Raw genomic sequence first — 25,725 nt, 5'->3', positions numbered from 1 at the left:
GAAAATTTATATGCATATATGTGTGTCTGCAGCATGAAGTCAGTTCAAGGTGTGGCAGATAATGAAATTCCCGCTAAGGCGGCACAGCCAGTTTGATCGTCAATTATCACATAAACGGCTCCTTAATTACTCTCTCCTCTCTCTCTCTCTCTCTCTCTCTCTCTCTCTCTCTCTCTCTCTCCTCTCTCTCTCTCTCTCTCTCTCTCTCTCTTCCAAGAAAGTACTTATCCACTTTGTATGTAACAACCTTAGCTTGGCAATAAAGGTGGCCCCTATGGTAAGCTTGAAATCCTTCAAGCAGGGGAACGGTCCATCATGAGTGTGTATACGTATAACACTTTTGGCTGAGCAACCGCCCCCCCCCCCCCCCCTCATATGATACGTTTAGGATTGGGGAGAAACAGTTATACAGAAAATGTCTTGAAACTTATTTTAATGGTGGCCGGGAACAGAAGTTAGAATAATTTTTCTTACAATTTCGGGAAATACACTTATTTATATATATATATATATATATATATATATATATATATATATATATATATACTATATATATATATAAGAGAGAGAGAGAGAGAGAGAGAGAGAGAGAGAGAGAGAGAGAGAGAGAGAGAGAGAGGAGAGAGAGAGGAGAGAGAGAGAGAAGCGTTTACAAAATGTCATTTTCATTAACCACTGTTTGTTATCACCTTCCATCAGCTGTGCTTTCTCACGGGATAGGAAATTATGACGTTGAAACAGTCCTATTTATTTCTCCCTGCTTCTTACTTTTATCATTATCAATATCCGAAGACCATCTTAATCGTTTAAATTGCTAGTTTCTCTCTTACCAGGACGATATATTCAATTCTATAATTTCTTATCCTTTCTATGTGGTTCCTGGTTCTCTAGCAGAAGTGCATGGCTATCTACTAGAAAACTTTCTTACAACGTCAAAAGGCACATTTCCATTAGAAACTATAGTCCATTTCTTTTAGCAAGTCATATTTGCACCGACTCACAGCGGCCCTTTTAGCTCGGAAAAGTTTCCTGATCGCTGATTGGGTTTGGACAAGATAACCTCTAACCAATCAGCGACCAGGAAATTTTTTTGAGCTATAAGGGTACCTTTGCGAGTCGGTGCAAATATGACTCGCTAAAAGAAATGGACTATAGTAACTTCCTGTAATTCATAGGTTTACCAATACCAACCAAAATGCCTAATTATATGATTAATGCATTCGCCAATTACAAAATTAGATTGTCATACTGTTTAACTGCTACCTTTCAGTATGAATTAGAGTACCAAAAGGAAGTTTTGCAATCTAAATCTAAATGCCAATCGAGTGACTCATATTCTAATCAGAAATCCATTCTTCGACTATGTACCACAATCGGATTGTCAAATTTTCAATGTTAACTTCCCTATTGTCAGTCAGAATACCAATTCAAGTGATTAACACAATTAGCAATCATGATTCCAAATGATTGACACATACCTAATACCATCCTGATTGCTAGATCATGCAATTTACACCTTCATTTTCATTAATTAGAAGCAAATTGTATCTTCATTATTATTATTATTATTATATTATTATTATTATTATTACTTGCTAAGCTACAACGCTAGTTGAAAAAGCAGGATGCTATAAGCTTAGTGGCTCTAACAGAGAAAATAGCCCAGAGAGGAAAGGAAACAAGTTAAAATAGAATATTTTAAGAACAGTAACATTAAAATAAATATTTCCCATATAAACTATAAAAACTAACAAAACGAGAGGAAGAGAAATAAAATAGAATAGTGTACACGAGTGTACCCTCAAGCAAGAGAACTCTAACCCAAGACAGTGGAAAACCATGGTACAGAGGCTATGGGACTACCCAAGACAAGAGAACAATGGCTTGATTTTGGAGTGTCCTTCTCCTGGAAGAGCTGCTTACCATATCTAAAGAGTCTCTTCTACCCTTACCAAGAGGAAAGTAGCCACTGAACAATTACAGTGCATCAATTAAGTTAACCCCTTGAGAGAAGAAAATTTGCTTGGTAATCTCAGTGTTGTCAGGTGTATGAGGACAGAGGAGTATATATAAATAGGCCGGACTATTTGGTGTATATAGGCAAAGGGAAAATGAACCGTACCCAAAGAGAGGGATTCAATGTAATACTGTCTGACCAGTCAAAGGACCCTATAACACTCTAGCGGTCACTGTCCCTTGCCTCTGCCATCCATGAGTGGCCTTTAAACCTTTAAACTGCTGTGGCCTTTTTTTAAAAGTCTATCAATAACAACCAAATGCTAAGTCATCTGGGTACTACCACCAGTTAATCCAACACTCTTATCCTGTCTCTCCGTGGCAGACTGAAACACACGGAATGAAGAATTAATGAATAAAAGAAGGAATTCATTGATCGATCTTTTAAATCTTCCAAGGAGAATCATAACAAACTATCATTGATATATTTTAGCATTGTTAACATCCAAAGTGGGATTAACATAGCCGTCTCTCTCTCTCTCTCTCTCTCTCTCTCTCTCTCTCTCTCTCGTACGCAATCTTTAATGCAAGTGAAGCCTTATTTTTATGCTTTCACTCGCGATTTTAAAAACCTCTCGAAAAGACGCAGACTATTGCATTTAAAATAACTAAACTTGAAGTTTTATTTTCGCGATAAGGATACTTCGGTAATTTTCTTGTGTTTAAGTCATTATAGTTATTTTTCATCGTTTATACATTTATTAAACCAAAATTTGTAAGAGAATGGCAGCATATGTTTGCGGTCAGTAAATTTATTTGCTATTATTGACACCAGAATTAAACAAGGTTATTTCACTAAAGTGAACTTTGTGCTGAAAGTATGAATTTTATAACTATAATTACATTTGCAAGAACGTTGAATTAGTTAATGTAAGAGATATATTTTATTGAAAATAAAGCTTGTACCAATTTTTATTTAAACTTCTTTTTCGTAATCACTGAATTAATTGATGATTAGATTAAAAACATATACTACACAATATTAGTTTGCGGTAGTAATTGTAAAAAAAAAAAAAGAAAGAAAGAAAAGAAAAGAAGGAATTTATTAGAATTGTATTGGATGACCGTAGTGATTTAACGTATTTTCTTTACAGACCGTAATTGGTAATAATGATGATTAACCACAAAGATAAACTACTTTGGCCCATTAATGACTTATTTACAAATTTACTTTTATGTATCTTGCCAATTTGCTGTTTTCCTGTTGATAAGCTTAAGATTGCGTCTGAATGTTTATCACTGTCAAAGAAAACATTACTTATTTATCCGGTTAATTAGTTCAATGCTCAGTTCTCTAGTAAGTGACCAAGCTCCGCCCACGAAAGTAGCGTCAGGCACTTTTCTTTAGGAGTGAATTAGTTAAGCTTCTGTAGTCGTGGTGCATTTGTGTATTTTATAGAGAGGAGAAACAGATGGCAGTATTGGTTAGAAAGGTGAGAAATATCTAAGATTACATATTTTCCCACTTTGGGATCGTTTCATTTTAAGTTCGAAATGTTTGTATCGCAGTGTACTGTAATCACAATCGGGTAGTTCGTTCATTACAGGTTTGATTAAAAAGGCAACTGTAAAAATTAGGTATTTGGGTTTTCATCATGAAGTGGTAACGTGTTTGCCTAACATTCGCTTGGCAGCAGATCGATCCCAGCCCGGAACCGTGAGCGTAACCTGTTTACTGGAGAGGCCACTGATGTGGTTGGGCACCACAGTGGGGGTGTTAGACTTGCCCTGCTGACGTTCTTGTGAGCATCTATATTGAGGAAACTGGAACTGAAACCAGACACCTTTACCTTTAATGTTAATTTCCTGTTCTTTCTCAAATTAAAGTTTGGGTCGAAGTAGGCATCCGCGTCACTCGCCTATCTCCAAACCATTTAAAAATGAAGGGCGAACTTGAGGTGGAATTCTTAAAATTAGAATTCCTGAAATTCGCAATCGGCTTCGTTTCCTTACTCTGAATAGAAATAGTTCGAAGGTTTAAAGAATTCAAGGGTGGATAACTACGGTTCTTATAAAACTTGCGAAAATAATTTTTTTTTTCTGTTTACTAAAGCGCACCTTTTATTAGGCGTATCCCAATGAATAAGTTTGTAGACTATGAATAACCACGCCAATAGATTAAGCCTTGATTTATTGGAAAATTGTTAAATTTTCTCTGCGTTACAAATTCGAATCCATTTCTAAAGTGGTACTTTCATGGCAGTTAATAGACCATTAATTATTTGTATGTTAAATGCAATAATAACGGGTATGATTATACGAAACATTTGTGATAGAGCTTGGTCACATTGAATGGAACATCCGAGAGAATTGGGTCATTTTGAATGAAGTTTCGTTTCAAAGACTGACAGATATTGAGTGAAATTTCTTAGGAAAGCTGCGTAATTTTAGTTTTACTGCCCGCTATCTCTTGCACGAAGGCCACTTTATGGTGGGATTAATGCATAGATTTAAGGTGAATATTTTTGGAGCATTTGCATAATTTTGAGAATGTTTGATTTAATTATCATTTTGAGATTTTTTGCCTTACTGCAAAATCTCAAGAAAAATACTTGTGTGAACAGCCAATCATTTTGGGCAAAGTTGTTTTCAATGTTGGTGAAAGCTGAATAATTCAGGGAAAGTTTTATTTTGGGAACACTGCAACGTTCAGGGGGAATTTTTTTGGGGGCGGGGTGGGATTGTATATAATGTTGAGAGAAAAGTATGAAAATTCTATAGTATTTTGTAAAGAAACTTTCAGGATTGCTGCATCTTTATTTAGCAACTTGTGCGATTGTTGCATCATTTTGAAAAGAAAAAAAAAAAAACATTGTAGGTTTATGGCATAATTTTTAGAAACTGTTGCATCGTTTCAAGAAAATATTTGTGGGAACACTGTAGTTTTTTAAAATGTGGGAACATTGAAAAGGTTTGAGGAAAAACTTTAGTAGGTATGCTGCATAATTTTTAGAAAAATGTTAGGTTAATGAGGGGCATCGTGGAGTAGGGTATTTAAGGGGGGTATTGCAGCGTGTCATTAGAAAGGGAGCTATCACAGAGTTTTATTTTGAAGGGACATTGCAGACTGTCATTTAGAAGGGTGCATTGCGACGTGTGGCATTGAAAGGGTCATCGCAGTGTTATGATGAAGGGGGCATCGTAGGGTGTTTTATTGAAGGGAGCATCGCAGGGTGTCGTATTGTAGGGGCATCGCAGGGTGTCTTATTGAAGGGGGCATCGCAGGGTGTCGTATTTAAGGGGGCATCGCAGGGTGTGGTATTGAAGGGGGCATCGCAGGGTGTGGTATTGAAGGGGGCATCGCAGGGGGTCTTATTGAAGGGGGCATCGCAGGGTGTCGTATTTAAGGGGGCATCGCAGGGTGTGGTATTGAAGGGGGCATCGCAGGGTGTCTTATTGAAGGGGTCATCGCAGGGTGTCGTACTGAAGGGGTCATCGCAGGGTGTCGTATTGAAGGGGGCATCGCAAGTTGTCGTATTGAAGGGGGCATCGCAGGGTGTCGTATTGAAGGGCGCATCGCAGGGTGTCTTATTGAAGGGGGCATTGCAGGGTGTCGTTTTGAAGGGGGCATCGCTGGGTGTCATTTTGAAGGGGGCATAGAAGGGTGTCTTTTTAAAGTAGCCCATCGCAGGGTGTCTTTTTAAAGTAGCCCATCGCAGGGTGTCATTTTGAAAGGGGCATCGCAAGATGTCTTTTTGAAGGGGGACATTGCAGGGTGTCATTTTGAAGGTGGACATTGCAGGGTGCCATTTTGAAGGTGGACATTGCAGGGTGCCATTTTGAAGGTGGACATTGCAGAGTGCCATTTTGAAGGTGGACATTGCAGAGTGCCATTTTGAAGGTGGACATTGCAGAGTGCCATTTTGAAGGTGGACATTGCAGAGTGCCATTTTGAAGGTGGACATCGCCGAGTGCCATTTTGAAGGTGGACATCGCCGAGTGCCATTTTGAAGGTGGACATCGCCGAGTGCCATTTTGAAGGTGGACATCGCCGAGTGCCATTTTGAAGGTGGACATCGCCGAGTGCCATTTTGAAGGTGGACATCGCCGAGTGCCATTTTGAAGGTGGACATCGCCGAGTGCCATTTTGAAGGTGGACATCGCCGAGTGCCATTTTGAAGGTGGACATCGCCGAGTGCCATTTTGAAGGTGGACATCGCCGAGTGCCATTTTGAAGGTGGACATCGCCGAGTGCCATTTTGAAGGTGGACATCGCCGAGTGCCATTTTGAAGGTGGACATCGCCGAGTGCCATTTTGAAGGTGGACATCGCCGAGTGCCATTTTGAAGGTGGACATCGCCGAGTGTCATTTTGAGGGGGGACATTGCCGAGTGTCATTTTGAGGGGTCATTTTGAGGGGGGACATTGCCGAGTGTCATTTTTAGGGGGGACATTGCCGAGTGTCATTTTGAGGGGTCATTTTGAGGGGGGGACATTGCCGAGTGTCATTTTTAGGGGGGACATTGCCGAGTGTCATTTTGAAGGGGGAAATTACCGAGTGTCATTTTGAAGGGGGACATGGTCGAGTGTCATTTTGAAGGGGGACATGGTCGAGTGTCATTTTGAAGGGGGACATGGTCGAGTGTCATTTTGAAGGGGGACATGGTCGAGTGTCATTTTGAAGGGGGACATATCAGAGTGTCCTTTTGAAGGGTTTTGAGGAGGGACATTGCCGAGCGTCATTTTGAGGGGGGACATTGCCGAGCGTCATTTTGAGAGGGGACATTGCCGAGCGTCATTTTGAGGGGGGACATTGCCGAGCGTCATTTTGAGGGGGGACATTGCCGAGCCTCATTTTGAGGGGGGACATTGCCGAGCGTCATTTTGAGGGGAGACATTGCCGAGCCATTGCAGAGTGCCGTTTTGAAGGGGGACATAGCCGAGTGTCGTTTTGAAGGGGGACATAGCCGAGTGTCGTTTTGAAGGGGGACATAGCCGAGTGTCATTTTGAAGGGGGACATAGCCGAGTGTCATTTTGAAGGGTTTTGAGGAGGGACATTGCCGAGGGTCTTTTTGAGGGGGGACATTGCCGAGCGTCATTTTGAGGGGGGACATTGCCGAGCGTCATTTTGAGGGGGGACATTGCCGAGCGTCATTTTGAGGGGGGACATTGCCGAGCGTCATTTTGAGGGGGGACATTGCCGACCGTCATTTTGAAGGGGGACATTGATGAGTGTCATTTTGAAGGGGGACATAGCTGAGTGTCATTTTGAAGGGTTTTGAGGAGGGACATTGCCGAGGGTCTTTTTGAGGGGGACATTGCCGAGCGTCATTTTGAGGGGGGACATTGCCGAGCGTCATTTTGAGGGGGGACATTGCCGAGCGTCATTTTGAGGGGGGACATTGCCGAGCATCATTTTGAGGGGGGACATTGCCGAGCGTCATTTTGAAGGGGGACATTGATGTGTCATTTTGAAGAGGGACATAGCCGAGTGTCATTTTGAAGGGTTTTGAGGAGGGACATTGCTGAGGGTCTTTTTGAGGGTTGACATTGCCGACCGTCATTTTGAAGGGGGACATTGATGAGTGTCATTTTGAAGAGGGACATAGCCGAGTGTCATTTTTAAGGCGGACGTTGCCGAGTGTCATTTTGAAGGCGTACGTTGCCGAGTGTCATTTTGAAGGCGTACGTTGCCGAGTGTCATTTTGAAGGCGTACGTTGCCGAGTGTCATTTTGAAGGCGTACGTTGCCGAGTGTCATTTTGAAGGCGTACGTTGCCGAGTGTCATTTTGAAGGCGTACGTTGCCGAGTGTCATTTTGAAGGCGTACGTTGCCGAGTGTCATTTTGAAGGCGTACGTTGCCGAGTGTCATTTTGAAGGCGTACGTTGCCGAGTGTCATTTTGAAGTGGGACATAGCCGAGTGTTCTTTGGAAGGGGGACAAAGCAGAGTGGTCTTTTGAAGGGGGACATTGCCGAGTGTCCTTTTGAAGGGGGTCATTGCCGAGTGTCATTTTGAAGTGGGACATTACCGAGTGTCATTTTGAAGTGGGACATTACCGAGTGTCATTTTGAAGTGGGACATTACCGAGTGTCATTTTGAAGTGGGACATTACCGAGTGTCATTTTGAAGTGGGACATTACCGAGTGTCATTTTGAAGTGGGACATTGCCAAGTGTCATTTTAAAGGGGGACATAGCCGAGTGTCATTTTGAAGGGGGACATAGCCGAGTGTCATTTTGAAGGGGGACATATCAGAGTGTCCTTTTGAAGGGTTTTGAGGAGGGACATTGCCGAGCGTCATTTTGAGGGGGGACATCGCCGAGCGTTATTTTGAGGGGGGACATTCCCGAGCGTCATTTTGAGGGGGGACATTGCCGAGCGTCATTTTGAGGGGGGACATTGCCGAGCGTCATTTTGAGGGGGGACATTGCCGAGCGTCATTTTGAGGGGGGACATTGCCGAGCGTCATTTTGAGGGGGGACATTGCCGAGCGTCATTTTGAGGGGGGACATTGCCGAGCGTCATTTTGAGGGGGGGACATTGCCGAGCGTCATTTTGAGGGGGGGACATTGCCGAGCGTCATTTTGAGGGGGGGACATTGCCGAGTGTCATTTTGAGGGGGGGACATTGCCGAGTGTCATTTTGAGGGGGGTCATTGCCGAGTGCCATTTTGAGGGGGGACATTGCCGAGTGTCATTTTGAGGGGGGACATTGCCGAGTGTCATTTTGAGGGGGTACATTGCCGAGTGTCATTTTGAGGGGGGCATTGCCGAGTGTCATTTTGAAGGGGGACATTGCCGAGTGTCATTTTGAAGGGGGACATTGCCGAGTGTCATTTTGAAGGGGGTCATTGCCGAGTGTCATTTTGAAAGGGGACATCGCAGACTGTCGTTTTGAGGGATGACATCGCAGAGTGTCATTTTGAAGGGGGACATCGCAGAGTGTCATTTTGAAGGGGGACATCGCAGAGTGTCATTTTGAAGGGGGACATCGCAGAGTGTCATTTTGAAGGGGGACATCGCAGAGTGTCATTTTGAAGGGGGACATCACAGAGTGTCATTTTGAAGGGGGACATCGCAGAGTGCCATTATGAAGGGGGACATTGCAGAGTGTTATTTGAAATGGGGACATTGCAGAGTGACATTTTGAAGGGGGACATTGCAGTGTATCATTTTCAAGGGGGATCCTATCATGTCATTTTGAAAGGGGGATCCCAGTGTATCCTTTTGAATGGGGTTATTGCAGTGTGCCATTTTGAAAGGGGCGTTGCACAGTGTCATTTTGAAGGGGACGTCGCAGCGTGTCATTCTGAATTAGGGCATTGCTTTGTAACTTTTTGAAGTGGCATTGCAGGGTATCATTTTGAAGGGGGCATTGCTTTGTAAGTTTTTGAAGGGGTATTGCAGGGTATCATTTTGAAGGGGGCATTGCTGGGTGTCTTGTTGAAGGGAGCATCGCAGGGTGTCGTTTTGAAGAGGGGTTCGGAGGGTGTCTTTATAAAGGGGGCATAGCAGGGTGTTGTTTTGAAGAGGGCATCGCAAGGTGTCATTTTGAGGGGGGCATCAGGGAAAGTCGTTTTGAAGGGTACATCTGCCGGTGTTATTTTGAAGAGGGCATCGTAGGGTGTCCTTTTGAACGGGGCATAGTAGGGTGTCGTTTTGAAGGCGGCATCGCAGGGTGTCATTTTGAAGGGGCATCACGGAATGTCGTTTTGAGTGGTGCATCTGTGGGTATTATTTTAAAGGAGGGTATCGCAGCATGACATGCTGAAGGGGGCATTGTGCCGTGTGGTATTGGAGGGCATTGCAGAGTTTCTTATTGAAGGGGGCAATGCAGGGTGTCGTATTGAAGTGGGCATCACAGAGTGTCTTATTAAAGGGGTCATCACAAGGTGTCGTATTGAAGGGGCATCGCAGTTGTCTTACTGTAGGGGGCATCGCAGGATGTCTTATTGAAGGGGGCATCGCAAGGTGTCATCTTGGAGGGGGCATCACAGGGTGGCATTCAATGGGGCATCATAGGATGTCTTATTGAAGCGGACATCGCAGGGTGTCGTATTAAAGGGGCATTGTAAGGTGTTGCATTAAAGCGGGCATCGCAGGGTGTCTTATTGAAGTGGCATTGAAGGGGGCTTTGCAGGGTGTCTTATTAAAGGCGGCATTGAAGGGGGCATCGCAGGGTGTCTTATTGAAGGGGGCAAATCAGGGTGTCTTATTGAAGGGGGCATCTCAGGGGGTCATATTGAAGCGGACATTGCAGGGTTTCATATCAAAGGAGCATTGCAGGGTGTCGTATTGAAGGGGCCATCGCAGGGTTTCGTATTGAAAGGGGCTTCGCAAGGTTTCGTATTGAAGGGGGCATCGCAGGGTTTCGTTTTGAAAGGGGCATCACAGGGTTTCGTTTTGAAGGGGGCATCGCAGGGTGTCATATTGAAGGGGCCATCGCAGGATGTCTTATTGAAGAGGGTATCGCAGAGTGTCGAATTGAAGGGGGCATCGGAAGTGTTCGTAAAAGAACATCGCAGGTTCTCGTTTTAAAGGGGGCATCGCAGGTTGTCGTATTAAAGGGGGCATCGCAGGGTGTCGTTTTAAAGAGGGCATCGCAGGGTGTTGTATTGAAGGGGGCATCGCAGGGTGTCGTATTGAAGCGGGCTCGCTGGGTGCTGTGTTGAAGGGGGCATCGCAGGGTGCTGTGTTGAAGGGGGCATCGCAGGGGGTCGTATTGAAGGGGCATTGTAGGGCGTGATTTTGAAGTGGTCATCGCAGGGTGTCTTATTGAAGGGGGCATCGCAAGTGTGTCTTATTGAAGGGGGCATCACAGGGTATCCTTCATTGGGGCATCACAGGATGTCTTATTGAAGGGGGCGTCACAGGGTGTCTTATTGAAGGTGGAATTGAAGAGGGCATCACAGGGTGTCTTATTGAAGGGGTCATCGCAGAGTGTCTTACTGAAGGGGGCATTTCAGGGTATCTTATTGAAGGGGGCATTGCAGGATGTCTTATTGAAGGGGGCATTGCAGGGTGTCATATTGAACGGGGCATCGCAGGGTTTCTTATTGAAGGGAGCATCACTGGGTGTCGTTTTAAAGAGGGCATTGTTGAGTGCCGTTTTAAAGGAGGCATCGCAGGGTGTCATTTTAGAGGGGGGATCGCAGGGTGTCGTTTTAAAGGGGGCATTGCAGGGTGTTGTTTTAAAGAGAGCATCACAAGATGGCGTTTGAGAGGGGGCATCGCAAGGTGTACGTTTGAAAGGGGCATCTCGGGGTGTCGTTTTAAAGGGGTCATCGCAGGGTGTCGTTTTAAAGGGGTCATCGCAGGGTGTCGTTTTAAAGGGACCATCGCATGGTGTCGTTTTAAAGGGGGCATCGCAGGTTGTTGTTTTAAAGGGGCCATCGCAGGCTGTTGTTTTAAAGGGGATATCGCAGAGTGTAGTTTCAAGGGGGCATCGTAGGGTGTCGTTTTGAAGGGGCCATCGTAGGGTGTCGTTTTGGTGGGGGCATTGTTGGGTGTCATTTTGAAGGGGGCATCGTAGGGTGTCATTTTGAAGGGGGCATTGCAGGGTGTCTTATTGGAGGGGGTATCGCAGGGTGTCCTTGAGTGGGGCATCACAGGGTGTCCTTGAATGGGGCATCACAGAAAGTCATTCGATGGGGCATCATAGGATGGCTTATTGACGGGGGCATCGCAGGGTGTCTTATTGAAGGGGGTATCGCAGGGTGTCTTATTGAAGGGGCCATCGCAGAGTGTCCTATTGAAGGGGGCATTGCAGGGTGTCTTATTGAAGGGGGCATTGCAGGATGTCTTATTTAAGGGGGCATCGCAGGGTGGCATATTGAAGGGGCCATCTCAGGGTGTCTTATTAAAGGGAGCATCAACGGGTGTCGTTTTATAGAGGGCATCGCAGAGTACAGTTTTTAAAGGAGGCATTGCAGGGTGTCGTTTTAAAGGAGGGATCGCATGGTGTCGTTTTAAAGGGGGCATCGCAGGTTGTCGTTTTAAAGGGGGCATCGCAGGTTGTCGTTTTAAAGGGGGCATCGCAGGTTGTCGTTTTAAAGGGGGCATCGCAGGCTGTCGTTTTAAAGGGGCCATCGCAGGCTGTCGTTTTAAAGGGGGTATTGCAGAGTGTAGTTTCAAGGGGGCATCGTAGGGTGTCGTTTTGAAGGGGCCATCGTAGGGTGTTGTTTTGGTGGGGGCATTGTTGGGTGTCATTTTGAAGGAGGCATCGTAGGGTGTCATTTTGAATGGGGCATCGCAGGGTGTCTTATTGGAGGGGGTATCGCAGGGTGTCGTATTGAAGTGGGCATCACAGGGTGTCCTTGAATGGGGCATCACAGAAAGTCATTCGATGGGGCATCATAGGATGGCTTATTGATGGGGGCATCGCAGGGTGTCTTATTGAAGGGGTATTGCAGGGTGTCTTATTGAAGGGGGCATCGCAGGGTGTCCTATTGAAAGGGGAATTGAAGGGGGCATTGCAGGGTGTCTTATTGAAGGGGGCATTGCAGGGTGTCTTATTGAATGGGGCATTGCAGGGTGTCTTATTGAAGGGGGCATCGCAGGGTGTCTTATATAAGGGGCCATCTCAGGGTGTCTTATTGAAGGGAGCATCACCGGGTGTCATTTTATAGAGGGCATCGCAGAGTACAGTTTTTAAAGGAGGCATTGTAGTGTGTCGTTTTAAAGAAGGGATCGCAGGGTGTCGTTTTAAAAGGGGCATCGCAGGGTGTCGTTTTGAAGAGCGCATCGCAGGATGGCGTTTTGAAGAGCGCATCGCAGGATGGCGTTTTAAAGAGCGCATCGCAGGATGGCGTTTTAAAGAGGGCATCACAGGATGGCATTTTAAAGGGGGCATCACAGGATGGCACTTTGAAGGGGGCATTTCAGGGTGTCATTTTGAAGGGGGCATTTCAGGGTGTCGTTTTGAAAGGGCATCGTAGGGTGTCGTTTTGAAAGGGCATCGTAGGATGTCGTTTTGAAAGGGCATCGTAGGGTGTCGTTTTGAAAGGGCATCATAGGGTGTCGTTTTGAAGGGGGCATCGTAGGGTGTCGTTATGAAGGAGATCTTGTAGGGTATCGTTTTTTAGGGGGCATCGCAGGGTGTCTTATTGAAGGGGGTATCCCAGGGTGTCTTATTGAAGAAGGCATCACATGGAGTCCTTCATTAGGCCATCACAGGGTGTCCATCAGTAGGGCATCACAGTGTGTCCTATTGAAGGGGGTATCGCATGGTGTCTTATTGAAGGGGTATCGCAGGGTTTCTTATTGAAGGGGGCATTGAAGAGGGCATCACAGAGTGCCGATTTTAAAGGGGGCATCGCAGAGTGTCGTTTTAAAGTGGGGATCGCAGTGTTGTTTTAAAAGGGACATCGCAGGATGGCATTTTAAATTGTGCGTCGTAGGGTATAGTTTCAAAGGGGCATCGCCGGGTGTCATTTTAAAGGGGCATCGCCGGGTGTCATTTTAAAGGGGCATCGCAGGGTGTCACTTTAGAGGGACATCGCAGGGTGTCATTTTAAAGGGGGCATTGCAGGGTGTCATTTTAAAGGGGGCATCGCAGGGTGTCATTTTAAAGGGGGAATAACAGGGTGTTTTTGAAGGGGCTTCGCATGGTGTTTTTTTGAAGGGGCATCACAGGGTGTTTTTGAAGGGGGCATCGTAGGGTGTCATTTTGAAGATGGACATTGCAGAGTTTCATTTTGAAGGTGGACATTGCAGAGTGTCATTTTGAAGGTGGACATTGCCGAGTGTCATTTTGAAGGTGGACATTGCAGAGTGTCATTTTGAAGGTGGACATTGCAGAGTGTCATTTTGAAGGTGGACATTGCAGAGTGTCATTTTGAAGGTGGACATTGCAGAGTGTCATTTTGAAGGGGGACATTGCCGAGTGTCATTTTGAAGGGGGACATTGCCGAGTGTCATTTTGAAGGGGGACATTGCCGAGTGTCATTTTGAAGGGGGACATTGCCGAGTGTCATTTTGAAGGGGGACATTGCCGAGTGTCATTTTGAAGGGGGACATTGCCGAGTGTCATTTTGAAGGGAGACATTGCTGAGTGTCATTTTGAAGGGGGACGTAGCCGAGTGTCCTTTTGAAGGGGGACTTAGCCGAGTGTCCTTTTGAAGGGGGACATTGCAGAGTTTCATTTTGAAGGGGGACATTGCAGAGTTTCATTTTGAAAGGGGGATCCCAGTGTATCCTTTCGAATGGGGGCTATTGCAGTATGCCATCTTGAAAGTGGCATTGCACGGTGTCATTTTGAAGGGGACGTCACAGCGTGCCATCCTGAATTAGGGCATTGCTTTGTAACTTTTTGAAGGGGCATTGCAGGGTATTTTGAAGGGGGCATTGCAGGGTGTCGTGTTGAAGGGGACATTGCAGTGTGTCATTTTGAAGAGGGGTTTGGAGGGTGTCTTTTTGAAGGGGGTATCGCAGGGTGTTTATTTGAAGAGGGCATCGCAGGGTGTCATTTTGAAGGGGGCATTACGGAATGTTGTTTTGAAGGGTGCATCTGTGGGTGTTATTTTGAAGGGGGCATCGCAGGGTGTCCTTTAGAATGGGGCAACGCAGGGTGTCGTTTTGACGGGGGCATCGCAGGGTGTCATTTTGAAGGGGACATCACGGAATGTCGTTTTGAAGGGGGCATCTGTGGGTGTTATTTTAAAGGAGGGTATCGCAGCATGACATTTTGAAGGGGGAATTGTTACGTGTGATATTGGAGGGCATTGCAGAGTGTCTTATTGAACGAGGAACCGTCGGGTGCTGTATTGAAGGGGGCATTGCATGGTTTCGTATTGAAGGGGGCATTGCATGGTTTCGTATTGAAGCGGGCATTGCAGGGTGCCGTATTGAAGTGGGCATCACAGAGTGTCTTATTACGGGGTCATCACAAGGTGTTGTATTGAAGGGGCATCGCAGAATGTCTTACTGAAGGGGGCATCGCAGGATGTCTTATTGAAGGGGGCATCACAGGATGTCTTATTGAAGGGGGCATCGCAAGGTGTCATCTTGAAGGTGGCATCACAGGGTGGCATTCAATGGGGTATCATAGGATGTCTTATTGAAGGGGACATCGCAGGGTGTCGTATTGAAGGAGCATTGCAAGGTGTCGCATTAAAGGGGGCATCGCAGGGTGTCTTATTGAAGTGGCATTGAAGGGGGCATTGTAGGGTGTCATATTGAAGGCGGCATTGAAGGGGGCATCTCGGGGTCGTATTGAAGCGGACATCGCAGGGTGTCGTATTAAAGGGAGCATTGCAGGGTGTCGTATTGAAGGGGGCATCGCAGGGTTTTGTATTGAAGGGGGCATCGCAGGGTTTCGTATTTTATGGGGCATCGCAGGGTTTCGTATTGAAGGGGGCATCGCAGGGTGTCTTATTGAAAGGAGCATCGCAGGATGTCATATTGAAGTGGGCATTGCAGAGTGTCGAATTGAAAGGGGCATCGTAGGTTGTTGTTTTAAAGGGGGCATCGCAGGGTTTCGTATTAAAGGGGGTATCGCAGGGTGTCTTATTGAAAGGGCCATCGCAAAGTGTCGAATTGAAGGGGCATCGCAGGTTCTCGTTTTAAAGGGGGCCTCGCCGGTTGTAGTTTTAAAGGGGGCATCGCAAGTTGTAATTTTAAAGTGGGCATCGCAGGTTGTCGTATTAAAGGGGCATCGCAGGTTGTCGTTTTAAAGGGGGCACCGCAGGGTGTCGTATTGAAGGGGTCATCGCAGGGTGTCGTATTGAAGAGGGCTCGCAGTGTGATGTATGTAAGGGGGCATCGCATGGGGTCGTATTGAAGGGGCATTGTAGGGTGTTGTTTTGAAGGGGGCATTGCAGGGTGTCGTATTGAAGGGGGCATCGCAAGTGTGTCTTATTGAAGGGGGCATCACAGGGTACCCTTCATTGGGGCATCACAGGGTACCCTTCATTGGGGCATCACAGGATGTCTTATTGAAGGGGGCGTCACAGGGTGTCTTATTGAAGGTGGAATTGAAGGGGGCATCACAGGGTGTAATATTGAAGGGGACAACGCAAGGTATCTTATTGAAAGGGGCATTGCAGAGTGTCTTATTGAAGGGGGCATTTCAGGTTGTCTTATTGAAGGGGGCATTTCAGGGTATCTTATTGAAGGGGACATTGCAGGGTATCTTATTGGAGGGGGCATTGCAGGGTGTTTTATTGAAGGGGCCATGTAGGGTGTCATATTGAACGGGCCATCACAGGGTGTCTTATTGAAGGGAGCATCACTGGGTGTCGTATTAAAGAGGGCATCACTGAGTGTCGTTTTTAAAGGGGCATCGCAGGGTGTCGTTTTAAAGGGGGCATCGCAGGGTGTCTTTTTAAAGAGAGCATCACAATATGGCGTTTGAGAGGGGGCATCGCAAGGTGTCGTTTTAAAGGGGGCATCCCTGGGTTTCGGTTTAAAGGGGCATCGCAGGGTGTCGTTTTAAAGAGGGCATCGCAGGGTGTCGTTTTAAAGGGGCCATCGCATGTTGTCGTTTTAAAGGGGGCATCGCAGGTTGTCGTTTTAAAGGGGGCATCGCAGGTTGTCGTTTTAAAGGGGCCATCGCATGTTGTCGTTTTAAAGGGGCCATCGCAGAGTGTCGTTTTAAAGGGGGTATCGCAGAGTGTAGTTTTGAAAGGGGCATCGTAGGGTGTTGTTTTGAAGGGGGCATCGTAGGGTGTCGTTTTGCTGGGAGCATCGCACGGTGTCGTTTTGAAGGGGGCATCGTAGGGTGTCATTTTGAAGGGGGCATCGTAGGGTGTCATTTTGAAGGGGGCATCGTAGGGTGTCATTTTGAAGGGGGCATCGTAGGGTGTCATTTTGAAGGGGGCATAGTAGGGTGTCATTTTGAAGGGGGCATCGTAAGGTGTCATTCGGAAGGGGGCATCGCAGGATATCTTATTGAAAGGGGTATCAAAGGGTGTCGTATTGAAGAGTGCATCACAGGGTGTCCTTCAATGGGGCATCACAGTTTGTCCTTCAATGGGGCATCACAGGGTGTCCTTTAATGGGGAATCACAGAGTGTCATTCGATGGCGCATCATAGGATGTCTTATTGACGGGGCATCGCAGGGTGTCTTATTGAAGGGGGTATGGCAGGGTGTCATATTGAAGGGGGCATCGCAGGGTGTCGTATTGAAGGGGGCATCGCAGGGTGTCGTATTGAAGGGGGCATCGCAGGGTGTCGTATTGAAGGGGGCATTGCAGGGTGTCTTATTGAAGGGGGCATTGCAGGGTGTCTTATATAAGGGGGCATCGCAGGGTGCCTTATTGAAGGGGGCATCACAGGGTGTCTTATTGAAGGGGGCATCTCAGGGTGTCGTATTGAATGGGGCATCACAGGGTGTTTTATTGAATGGAGCATCACAGGGTGTCCTTCAATGGGGCATCACAGGGTGTCCTTCAATGGGGCATCACAGGGTGTCCTTCAGTGGGGCATCATATGTTGTCTTATTGAAGGGGCATCGCAGGGTGTCTTATTGAAGAGGGTATCGCAGGGTTTCTTATTGAAGGGGCATCGCAGGGTGTCTTAGTGAAGGTGGCATTGCAGGGTGTCTTGTTGAAGGGGTCATCGTAGGGTGTCTAGTTGAAGGGGGCATCGTAGGGTGTCTTATTGAAGGGGCCTCGAAGGGTGTCGTTTTGGACGGTGCATCACAGGGTGTTATTTTGAAGGGGGCATCGCAGGGTTTCTTTTTGAAGGAGGGAATCACAGGGTGTCGTTTTGAAGGGGCTATTGTAGGATGTTTTGAAGGGGCTATTGTAGGGTGTTGTATTGAAGGGGGGAATCACAGGGTGTTGTTTTTAAAGGGCTATTGCAGGTTATTGTTTTGAAGGGGGCCATCAGAGGGTGTCATATTGAAGGGGCCTTCACAGGAAGTCATTTTGAAGTGGGTATCACTGTATCATATTGAAGTGGGCATCGCTTTGAGTCGCTTCGAAGGGGCATTGCTTTGCGGCCCTCTGAAGGGATATCACTTTGTGGCCCTCTGTAGGAACATCACTTTGCACCATCCATATTGTTATTTTGAAGGGCCAGCACATTTGTCAATTTTAAGGGGGCATCACAATGTGCTTTTTTAAAGGGTCATTACAGCATGTATTTTTTTAAGGATCCATAACTGCGAGTTTTTTATTAAGGGGACATCACCGTGTATTTTTAATAAGAGGCCATCGTCGTGTATTTTTATAAAGGGGCCATCGCAGTGTATCATCTTAAAGGTGGCATCACAGAGCATCATTTTGAAGGGGGCCATTGCAGCATGATATTTTGATGGGGACATTGCAACTTGGCATTTTGTAGGGGGCATCGCAGCTTGTCACTTTGAAGAGGGACATCACAACGTGTCATTTTGAAGGACCATCTGAGCATCTCATTTTAGAGAGCCATGGCAGCGTGTCATTTAGAAGGGGTCATAGCAGCATGTCATTTAGAAGGGAGCATAGCAGCGTGTCATTTAGAGGTGCATGGCAACGTGTCATTTTGAAGGGGGATCCCAGCATATTTTAAAAGTGGGATCTCAGCGTATCCTTTTGAAAGGGGGCCATTGCAGTTTACAATCTTGAAGGAGGTATTGCAGTGTGTCACTTTGAATTAGGGCATCGCTTTGTATCTTTTTGAAGGGCATTGCAGTATATCATTTTGAAGGGGGCCTTGGAGCCTGTCATCATAAAGGGGTCCTTGCAATTTGTCAATTTGATGGGGGCACAGTGTGTCACTTTGAAGGGGACATGGCAGTGTGTCAATTTGAAGGGGACATCACAGCGTGGTATTTTGAAGAGGCATTGAAGTATAGTATTTTTAAGGGGACATTGCAGCGTGTTTTAAAGGAAGCATCGTAGTGTTTTATTTTCAAGGGAGCATCACAGCATGTAATTTTCAAAGGGGCATGACAGAGTGTCATTTTGAATGGGGCATCACAGCGTGTCATTTTCAAGGGGACATTGTTGAATCACATTTTGAAGGGGCCTTCACAGTGTCCTTTTGAAATGGACATTGCAGAGTATCCTTTTGAAGTGGGCATCGCAGCGTGTTATTTTGAAGGGGGCTGTGATTGAAGGGGGCCATCGCAGAGTGTCATTTTGAAATAGGCAATGGCAGTATTATTTTGAAAGGGGCATCACAGAATGTCATTTGGGGGTCATTGCAGTATGACCTTTTGAAGGGGACATTGCAGCGTGTCATTTTGATGGGGACATTTCAGCGTGTCATTTTGAAGGGGACATTGCAGCGTGTCATTTTGAAGAGGACATTGCAGTGTGTCACTTAGAAGGGAAATTGCAGAGTGTCTTAATGAAGGGGAGGATATGGCTTTGCATTACTCTGAAGAAGCATCGTTTTGCGGACCAATGAAGGAGCATGGCTTCATTCCCCTCTGAAGGAGCATTAATCTGCGCCCTCTGAAGAGGCATTACTTCGCGGGTCTCTGAAGGGGCCTCACTGTTTGGCCCCCTGAAGGCGCATTGTTTTGCGCCTTCTGTTTTGTCGTTATGAAGGAATATCACATTGTCATTTTGAAAGGTGCATCACATGTGTCATTTGCAAGGGCCATCACAGTGTTTTACCTTTTAAAGGCCCTTTACAGCATGTTTTTTAAGGGCCCATTGCAGCATGTTTTTTTTTTTTTGGGGGGGGCCACTGCAGCGTTTCATCTTGAAGGGGCATCACAGCGCATTATTTTGAAGGGGGCCATAGCAGGGTGTTATTTTGAAGGGGACATCGCAACTTGGCCTTTTAAAGGGAGCATCGCAGCTTGTCATTTTGAAGAGGGCCATCACAGCGTGTCATTTTGAAATGCCATCTTGGCATGTCACTTTGGAGGGCCTTCGTAGCGTGTCATTAAGAGGGGGGCATAGCAGTGTCATTTAGATGGGGGTGTAGCAGTGTCATTTAGAAGGGGGCATAGCAGCGTGTCATTTAGAAGGGACAGAGCAGCGTGTCATTTTTAAGGGGGATCCCAGCATGTCATTTTGAAAGGGGGATCCCAGTGTATCCTTTTGAATGGGGCCCATTGCAGTGTGCCATCTTGAAAGGGGCATTGCACAGTGTCATTTTGAAGGGGACGTCACAGCGTGTCATTCTGAATTAGGGCATTGCTTTGTAACTTTTTGAAGGGGTATTGCAGGGTATCATTTTGAAGGGAGCATCGCAAGATGTCGCGTTGAAGGGGGCATCGCAGGGTGTTGTTTTGAAGAGGGGATACCAGGGTGTCTTCTTGATGTGGGCATCGCAGGGTGTCGTTTTGAAGGGGGCATCGCAGGGTATCATTTTGAAGGGGGCATCACGGAATGTCGTTTTGAAGGGTGCATCTGTGGGTGTTATTTTGAAGAAGGCATCGCAGGGTGTCCTTTTGAAGGGGGGAATCGCAGGGTGTCGTTTTGAAGAGGCTATCGCAGGGTGTCATATTGAAGGGGGCCTTCACAGGGTATCATTTTGAAGTGGGCATCACAGTGTGTCGTATTGAAGGGGGCATCGCTTTGCGTTGCTTTGAAGGGTTATTGCTTTGCGGCCCTCCGAACGGGCATCATTTTGCGGACCAATGTATGGGCATTGCTTTGTGCCCCTCTTAAGCGGTATTGCTTTGCAGCCCTCTTAAGGGACATTGCTTTGCGGCCCTCTGAAGGGTTATCACTTTGCGGCCCTCTGTAGGGGCATCACTTTGCACCATCCGTATTGTCATTTTGAAGGGCCATCACATTTGTCTATTTAAAAGGTGCATCACATTGTCCTTTTTTTAAGGGGCCAATACAGCGTGTATTTTTCTTAGGATCTAAGAATCCATTACAACGTGTTTTTATTAAGGGGCCTTCACAGCCTGTTTTTATTAAAGGGCCATCACTGTTGGTTTTTATTAAGGGACCATCGCAGTGTGTTTTTATTAAGGGACCATCACAGTGTGTTTTTATTAAGGGGCCATAACATTGTGTTTTTTTTTTATTAAGGAGCCATCACAGAGTGTTTTTATTAAGTGACCATCGCAGTGTGTTTTATCAAGGGACCATCGCAGTGTGTTTTTATTAAGGGGCCATCACAGTGTGTTTTTATTAAGGGGACATCACAGTGTGTTTTTATTAAGGGGTCATCGCAGCGTGTTTTTATTAAGGGGCCATCACAATGTGTTTTTATTAAGGGGCCATTGCAGTGTGCTTATATTAAGGGGCCATCGCAGTGTGTTTTTATCAAGGGGCCATCGCAGTGTGTTTTTATCAAGGGGCCATCGCAGTGTGTTTTTATTAAGGGGCCTTCACAGTGTGTTTTTATTAAGGGGCTATCACAGTGTGTTTTTATTAAGGGGCCATTGCAGTGTTTTTTTATAAAGGGGACATCACAGTGTGTTTTTATTAAGGGGACATTGCAGTGTGGGCCATCACAGTGCGCTTTTATTAAGCGGTCATCGCAATGTGCTTTTATTAAGGGGCCATCGCAGTGTGCTTTTATTAAGGGGCCATCGCAGTGTGCTTTTATTAAGGGGCCATCACAGTGTTTTTATTAAAGGGCCATCACAGAGTGGTTTTATTAAGGGGACATCGCAGTGTGTTTTTATGAAGGGGACTTAAGTGTGTTTTTATTAAGGGGACATCACAGTGTGTTTTTATTAAGGGGCTATCACAGTGTGTTTTTTAAGGGGCCATCACAGTGTGTTTTTATTAAGGGGCCATCCCAGTGTGTTTTTATTAAGGGGCCATCCCAGTGTGTTTTTATTAAGGGGCCATCCCAGTGTGTTTTTATTAAGGGGTCATGGCAGTGTGTTTTTATTAAGGGGCCATCACAATGTGATTTTATTAAGGGGCCATCATAGTGTGTTTTTATTAAGGGGCCTTCACAGTGTGTTTTTATTAAGGGGCCTTCACAGTGTGTTTTTATTAAGGGGCCATCGCAGTGTGATTTTATTAAGGGGACATCGCAGTGTGTTTTTAAGAAGGGGCCATCACAATGTGTTTTATTAAGGGGCTATCACAGTGTGTTTTTATTAAGGGCTACCACAGTGTGTTTTTATAAAGGGGCCATCACAGTGTATTTTTATTAAGGGGCCATCGCAGTGTGCTTTTATTAAGGGGCCATCACAGTGTTTTTATTATTAAGGGGCAATCACAGTGTGGTTTTATTAAGGGGACATCGCAGTGTGTTTTTATGAAGGGGACTTAAATGTGTTTTATTAAGGGGACATCACAGTGTTTTTTTATTAAGGGGCCATCACACTGTGTTTTTATTAAGGGGACATCACAGTGTGTTTTTATTAAGGGGACATCACAGTGTGTTTTTATTAAGGGGCCATCACAGTGTGTTTTTATTAAGGGGCCATCACAGTGTGTTTTTATTAAGGGGCCATCACAGTGTTTTTATTAAGGGGCCATCGCAGTGTGTTTTTATTAAGGGGCCATCGCAGTGTGTTTTTATTAAGGGGACATCGCAGTGTGTTTTTATTAAGGGGCCATTGCAGTGTGTTTTTATTAAGGGGCCATCGCAGTGTGCTTTTACTAAGGGGCCATCACAGTGTTTAAATTAAGGGGCCATCACAGTGTGGGTTTATTAAGGGGACATCGCAGTGTGATTTTATGAAGGGGACTTAGAGTGTGTTTTTATTAAGGGGCCATCACAGCGTGTTTTTATTAAGGGGACATTGCAGTGTGTTTTTATTAAGGGGCCATCGCAGTTTTTATTAAGGGGCAATCACAGTGTGGTTTTATTAAGGGGACATCGCAGTGTGTTTTTATGAAGGGGACTTAAGTGTGTTTTATTAAGGGGACATCAAAGTGTGTTTTTATTAAGGGGCCATCACACTGTGTTTTTATAAGGGGCAATCAGTGTTATTTTATTAAGGGGCCATCACAGTGTGTTTTCATCAAGGGGATATTGCGGTGTGTTTTTATTAAGGGGCTATCGCAGTGTGTTTTTATTAAGGGGCCATCACAGTGTGTTTTTATCAAGGGGCCATCACAGTGTGTTTTTATTAAGGGGACATCGCAGTGTATCATCTTGAAGGTGGCATCACAGAGCGTCATTTTGAAGGGGCCCATTGCAGCATGATATTTTGATGGGGACATTGCAACTTGGCATTTTGTAGGGGGTATCGCAACTTGGCCTTTTGAAGGGGCATCGCAGATTGTCATTTTGAAGAGGGACATCAGAACGTGTCATTTTGAAAGGCCATCTGAGCATGTCATTTTAGAGAGCCCTAGCCGTGTGTCATTTAGAAGTGGTCATAGCCGTGTGTCATTTAGAAGTGGTCATAGCCGTGTGTCATTTAGAAGTGGTCATAGCAGCATGTCATTTGGAAGGGGTCATAGCAGCATGTCATTTGGAAGGGGTCATAGCAGCATGTCATTTGGAAGGGGTCATAGCAGCATGTCATTTGGAAGGGGTCAAAGCATCTTGTTATTTAGAAGGGGGCATAGCAGCGTGTCCTTTAGAGGAGCATGGCAACATGTAATTTTGAAGGGAGATCCCAGCATGTAATTTTAAAAGTGGGATTTCAGCGTATCCTTTTGAAAGGGGGCCATTGCAGTTTACCCTCTTGAAGGAGGTATTGCAGTGTGTCATTTTGAATTAGGGCATCGCTTTGTATCTTTTTGAAGGGCATTGCAGTATATCATTTTGAAGGGGGCCTTGGAGCCTGTCATCATAAAGGGGTCCTCGCAATTTGTCAATTTGATGGGGGCACAGTGTGTCACTTTGAAGGGGACATGGCAGTGTGTCAATTTGAAGGGGACATCACAGCGTGGTATTTTGAAGAGGCATTTTAGTATAGTATTTTTAAGGGGACATTGCAGCGGGTTTTGAAGGAAGCATCGTAGTGTGTTATTTTCAAGAGAGCATCACAGCATGTAATTTTCAAAGGGGCATGACAGAGTGTCATTTTGAATGGGGCATCACAGCGTGTCATTTTCAAGGGGACATTGTTGAATCACATTTTGAAGGGGCCTTCACAGAGTGTCCTTTTGAAATGGACATTGCAGAGTATCCTTTTGAAGGGGGCATCGCAGCGTGTCATTTTGAAATAGGCAATGGCAGTGTCATTTTGAAAGGGGCATCACAGAATGTCATTTGGGGGTCATTGCAGTATGACCTTTTGAAGGGGACATTGCAGCGTGTCATTTTGATGGGGACATTGCAGCGTGTCATTTTGAAGGGGACATTGCAGCGTGTCATTTTGAAGGGGACATTGCAGCGTGTCATTTTGAAGAGGACATTGCAGTGTGTCACTTAGAAGGGAAATTGCAGAGTGTCTTAATGAAGGGGAGGATATGGCTTTGCGTTACTCCGAAGAAGCATCGTTTTGCGGACCAATGAAGGAGCATGGCTTCATTCCCCTCTGAAGGAGCATTGCTCTGGGCCTCTGAAGAGGCATTACTTCGCGGGTCTCTGAAGGGGCCTCACTGTTTGGCCCCCTGAAGGCGCATTGTTTTGCGCCTTCTGTTTTGTCGTTATGAAGGAATATCACATTGTCATTTTGAAAGGTGCATCACATGTGTCATTTGCAAGGGCCATCACAGTGTTTTACCTTTTAAAGGCCCTTCACAGCATGTTTTTTTAAGGGCCCATCGCAGCATGTTTTTTTTTTTGTGGGGGGGGGGGCCACTGCAGCGTTTCATCTTGAAGGGGCATCACAGCGCATTATTTTGAAGGGGGCCATAGCAGGGTGTTATTTTGAAGGGGACATCGCAACTTGGCCTTTTAAAGGGAGCATCGCAGCTTGTCATTTTGAAGAGGGCCATCACAGCGTGTCATTTTGAAATGCCATCTTGGCATGTCACTTTGGAGGGCCTTCGTAGCGTGTCATTAAGAGGGGGGCATAGCAGTGTCATTTAGATGGGGGTGTAGCAGAGTGTCATTTAGAAGGGGGCATAGCAGCGTGTCATTTAGAAGGGACAAAGCAGCTTGTCATTTTCAAGGGGGATCCCAGCATGTCATTTTGAAAGGGGGATCCCAGTGTATCCTTTTGAATGGGGCCCATTGCAGTGTGCCATCTTGAAAGGGGCATTGCACAGTGTCATTTTGAAGGGGACGTCACAGCGTGTCATTCTGAATTAGGGCATTGCTTTGTAACTTTTTGAAGGGGCATTGCAGGGTATCATTTTGAAGGGAGCATCGCAAGATGTCGCGTTGAAGGGGGCATCGCAGGGTGTTGTTTTGAAGAGGGGATACCAGGGTGTCTTCTTGATGTGGGCATCGCAGGGTGTCGTTTTGAAGGGGGCATCGCAGGGTGTCATTTTGAAGGGGGCATCACGGAATGTCGTTTTGAAGGGTGCATCTGTGGGTGTTATTTTGAAGAAGGCATCGCAGGGTGTCCTTTTGAAGGGGGGAATCGCAGGGTGTCGTTTTGAAGAGGCTATTGCAGGGTGTCATATTGAAGGGGGCCTTCACAGGGTATCATTTTGAAGTGGGCATCACAGTGTGTCGTATTGAAGGGGGCATCGCTTTGCGTTGCTTTGAAGGGTTATTGCTTTGCGGCCCTCCGAACGGGCATCATTTTGCGGACCAATGTATGGGCATTGCTTTGTGTCCCTCTTAAGCGGTATTGCTTTGCAGCCCTCTGAAGGGACATTGCTTTGCGGCCCTCTGAAGGGGTATCACTTTGCGGCCCTCTGTAGGGGCATCACTTTGCACCATCCGTATTGTCATTTTGAAGGGCCATCACATTTGTCTATTTAAAAGGTGCATCACATTGTCCTTTTTTTAAGGGGCCAATACAGCGTGTATTTTTCTTAGGATCTAAGAATCCATTACAACGTGTTTTTATTAAGGGGCCTTCACAGCCTGTTTTTATTAAAGGGCCATCACT

At 45.9% G+C, this 25,725-nt stretch overlaps 1 long non-coding RNA gene across 2 annotated transcripts in view; it reads left to right on the top strand.

Moving 5' to 3' along the window:
• LOC137624422 (uncharacterized) overlaps window positions 1-25,725 on the top strand; it is a 419,852-nt gene that overhangs the window by 375,707 nt on the left and 18,420 nt on the right. The window contains exon 1 of one of the 2 annotated variants that reach the window (XR_011040729.1): window positions 3,346-3,449. The exons of the other annotated variant lie outside the window; for it this stretch is intronic. This is a non-coding gene — a long non-coding RNA (uncharacterized lncRNA). Of the gene's footprint in view, window positions 1-3,345; window positions 3,450-25,725 lie in introns of those variants that run through there. 2 annotated transcript variants of the gene reach the window in all.

This window comes from Palaemon carinicauda, chromosome 31 (genome assembly GCF_036898095.1).
Source record: "Palaemon carinicauda isolate YSFRI2023 chromosome 31, ASM3689809v2, whole genome shotgun sequence".
Classification (NCBI taxonomy): domain Eukaryota; kingdom Metazoa; phylum Arthropoda; class Malacostraca; order Decapoda; family Palaemonidae; genus Palaemon; species Palaemon carinicauda.
The sequence above is the reverse complement of the archived record's forward strand: the minus strand, read 5'-3'. Positions and strand labels throughout refer to the sequence as shown.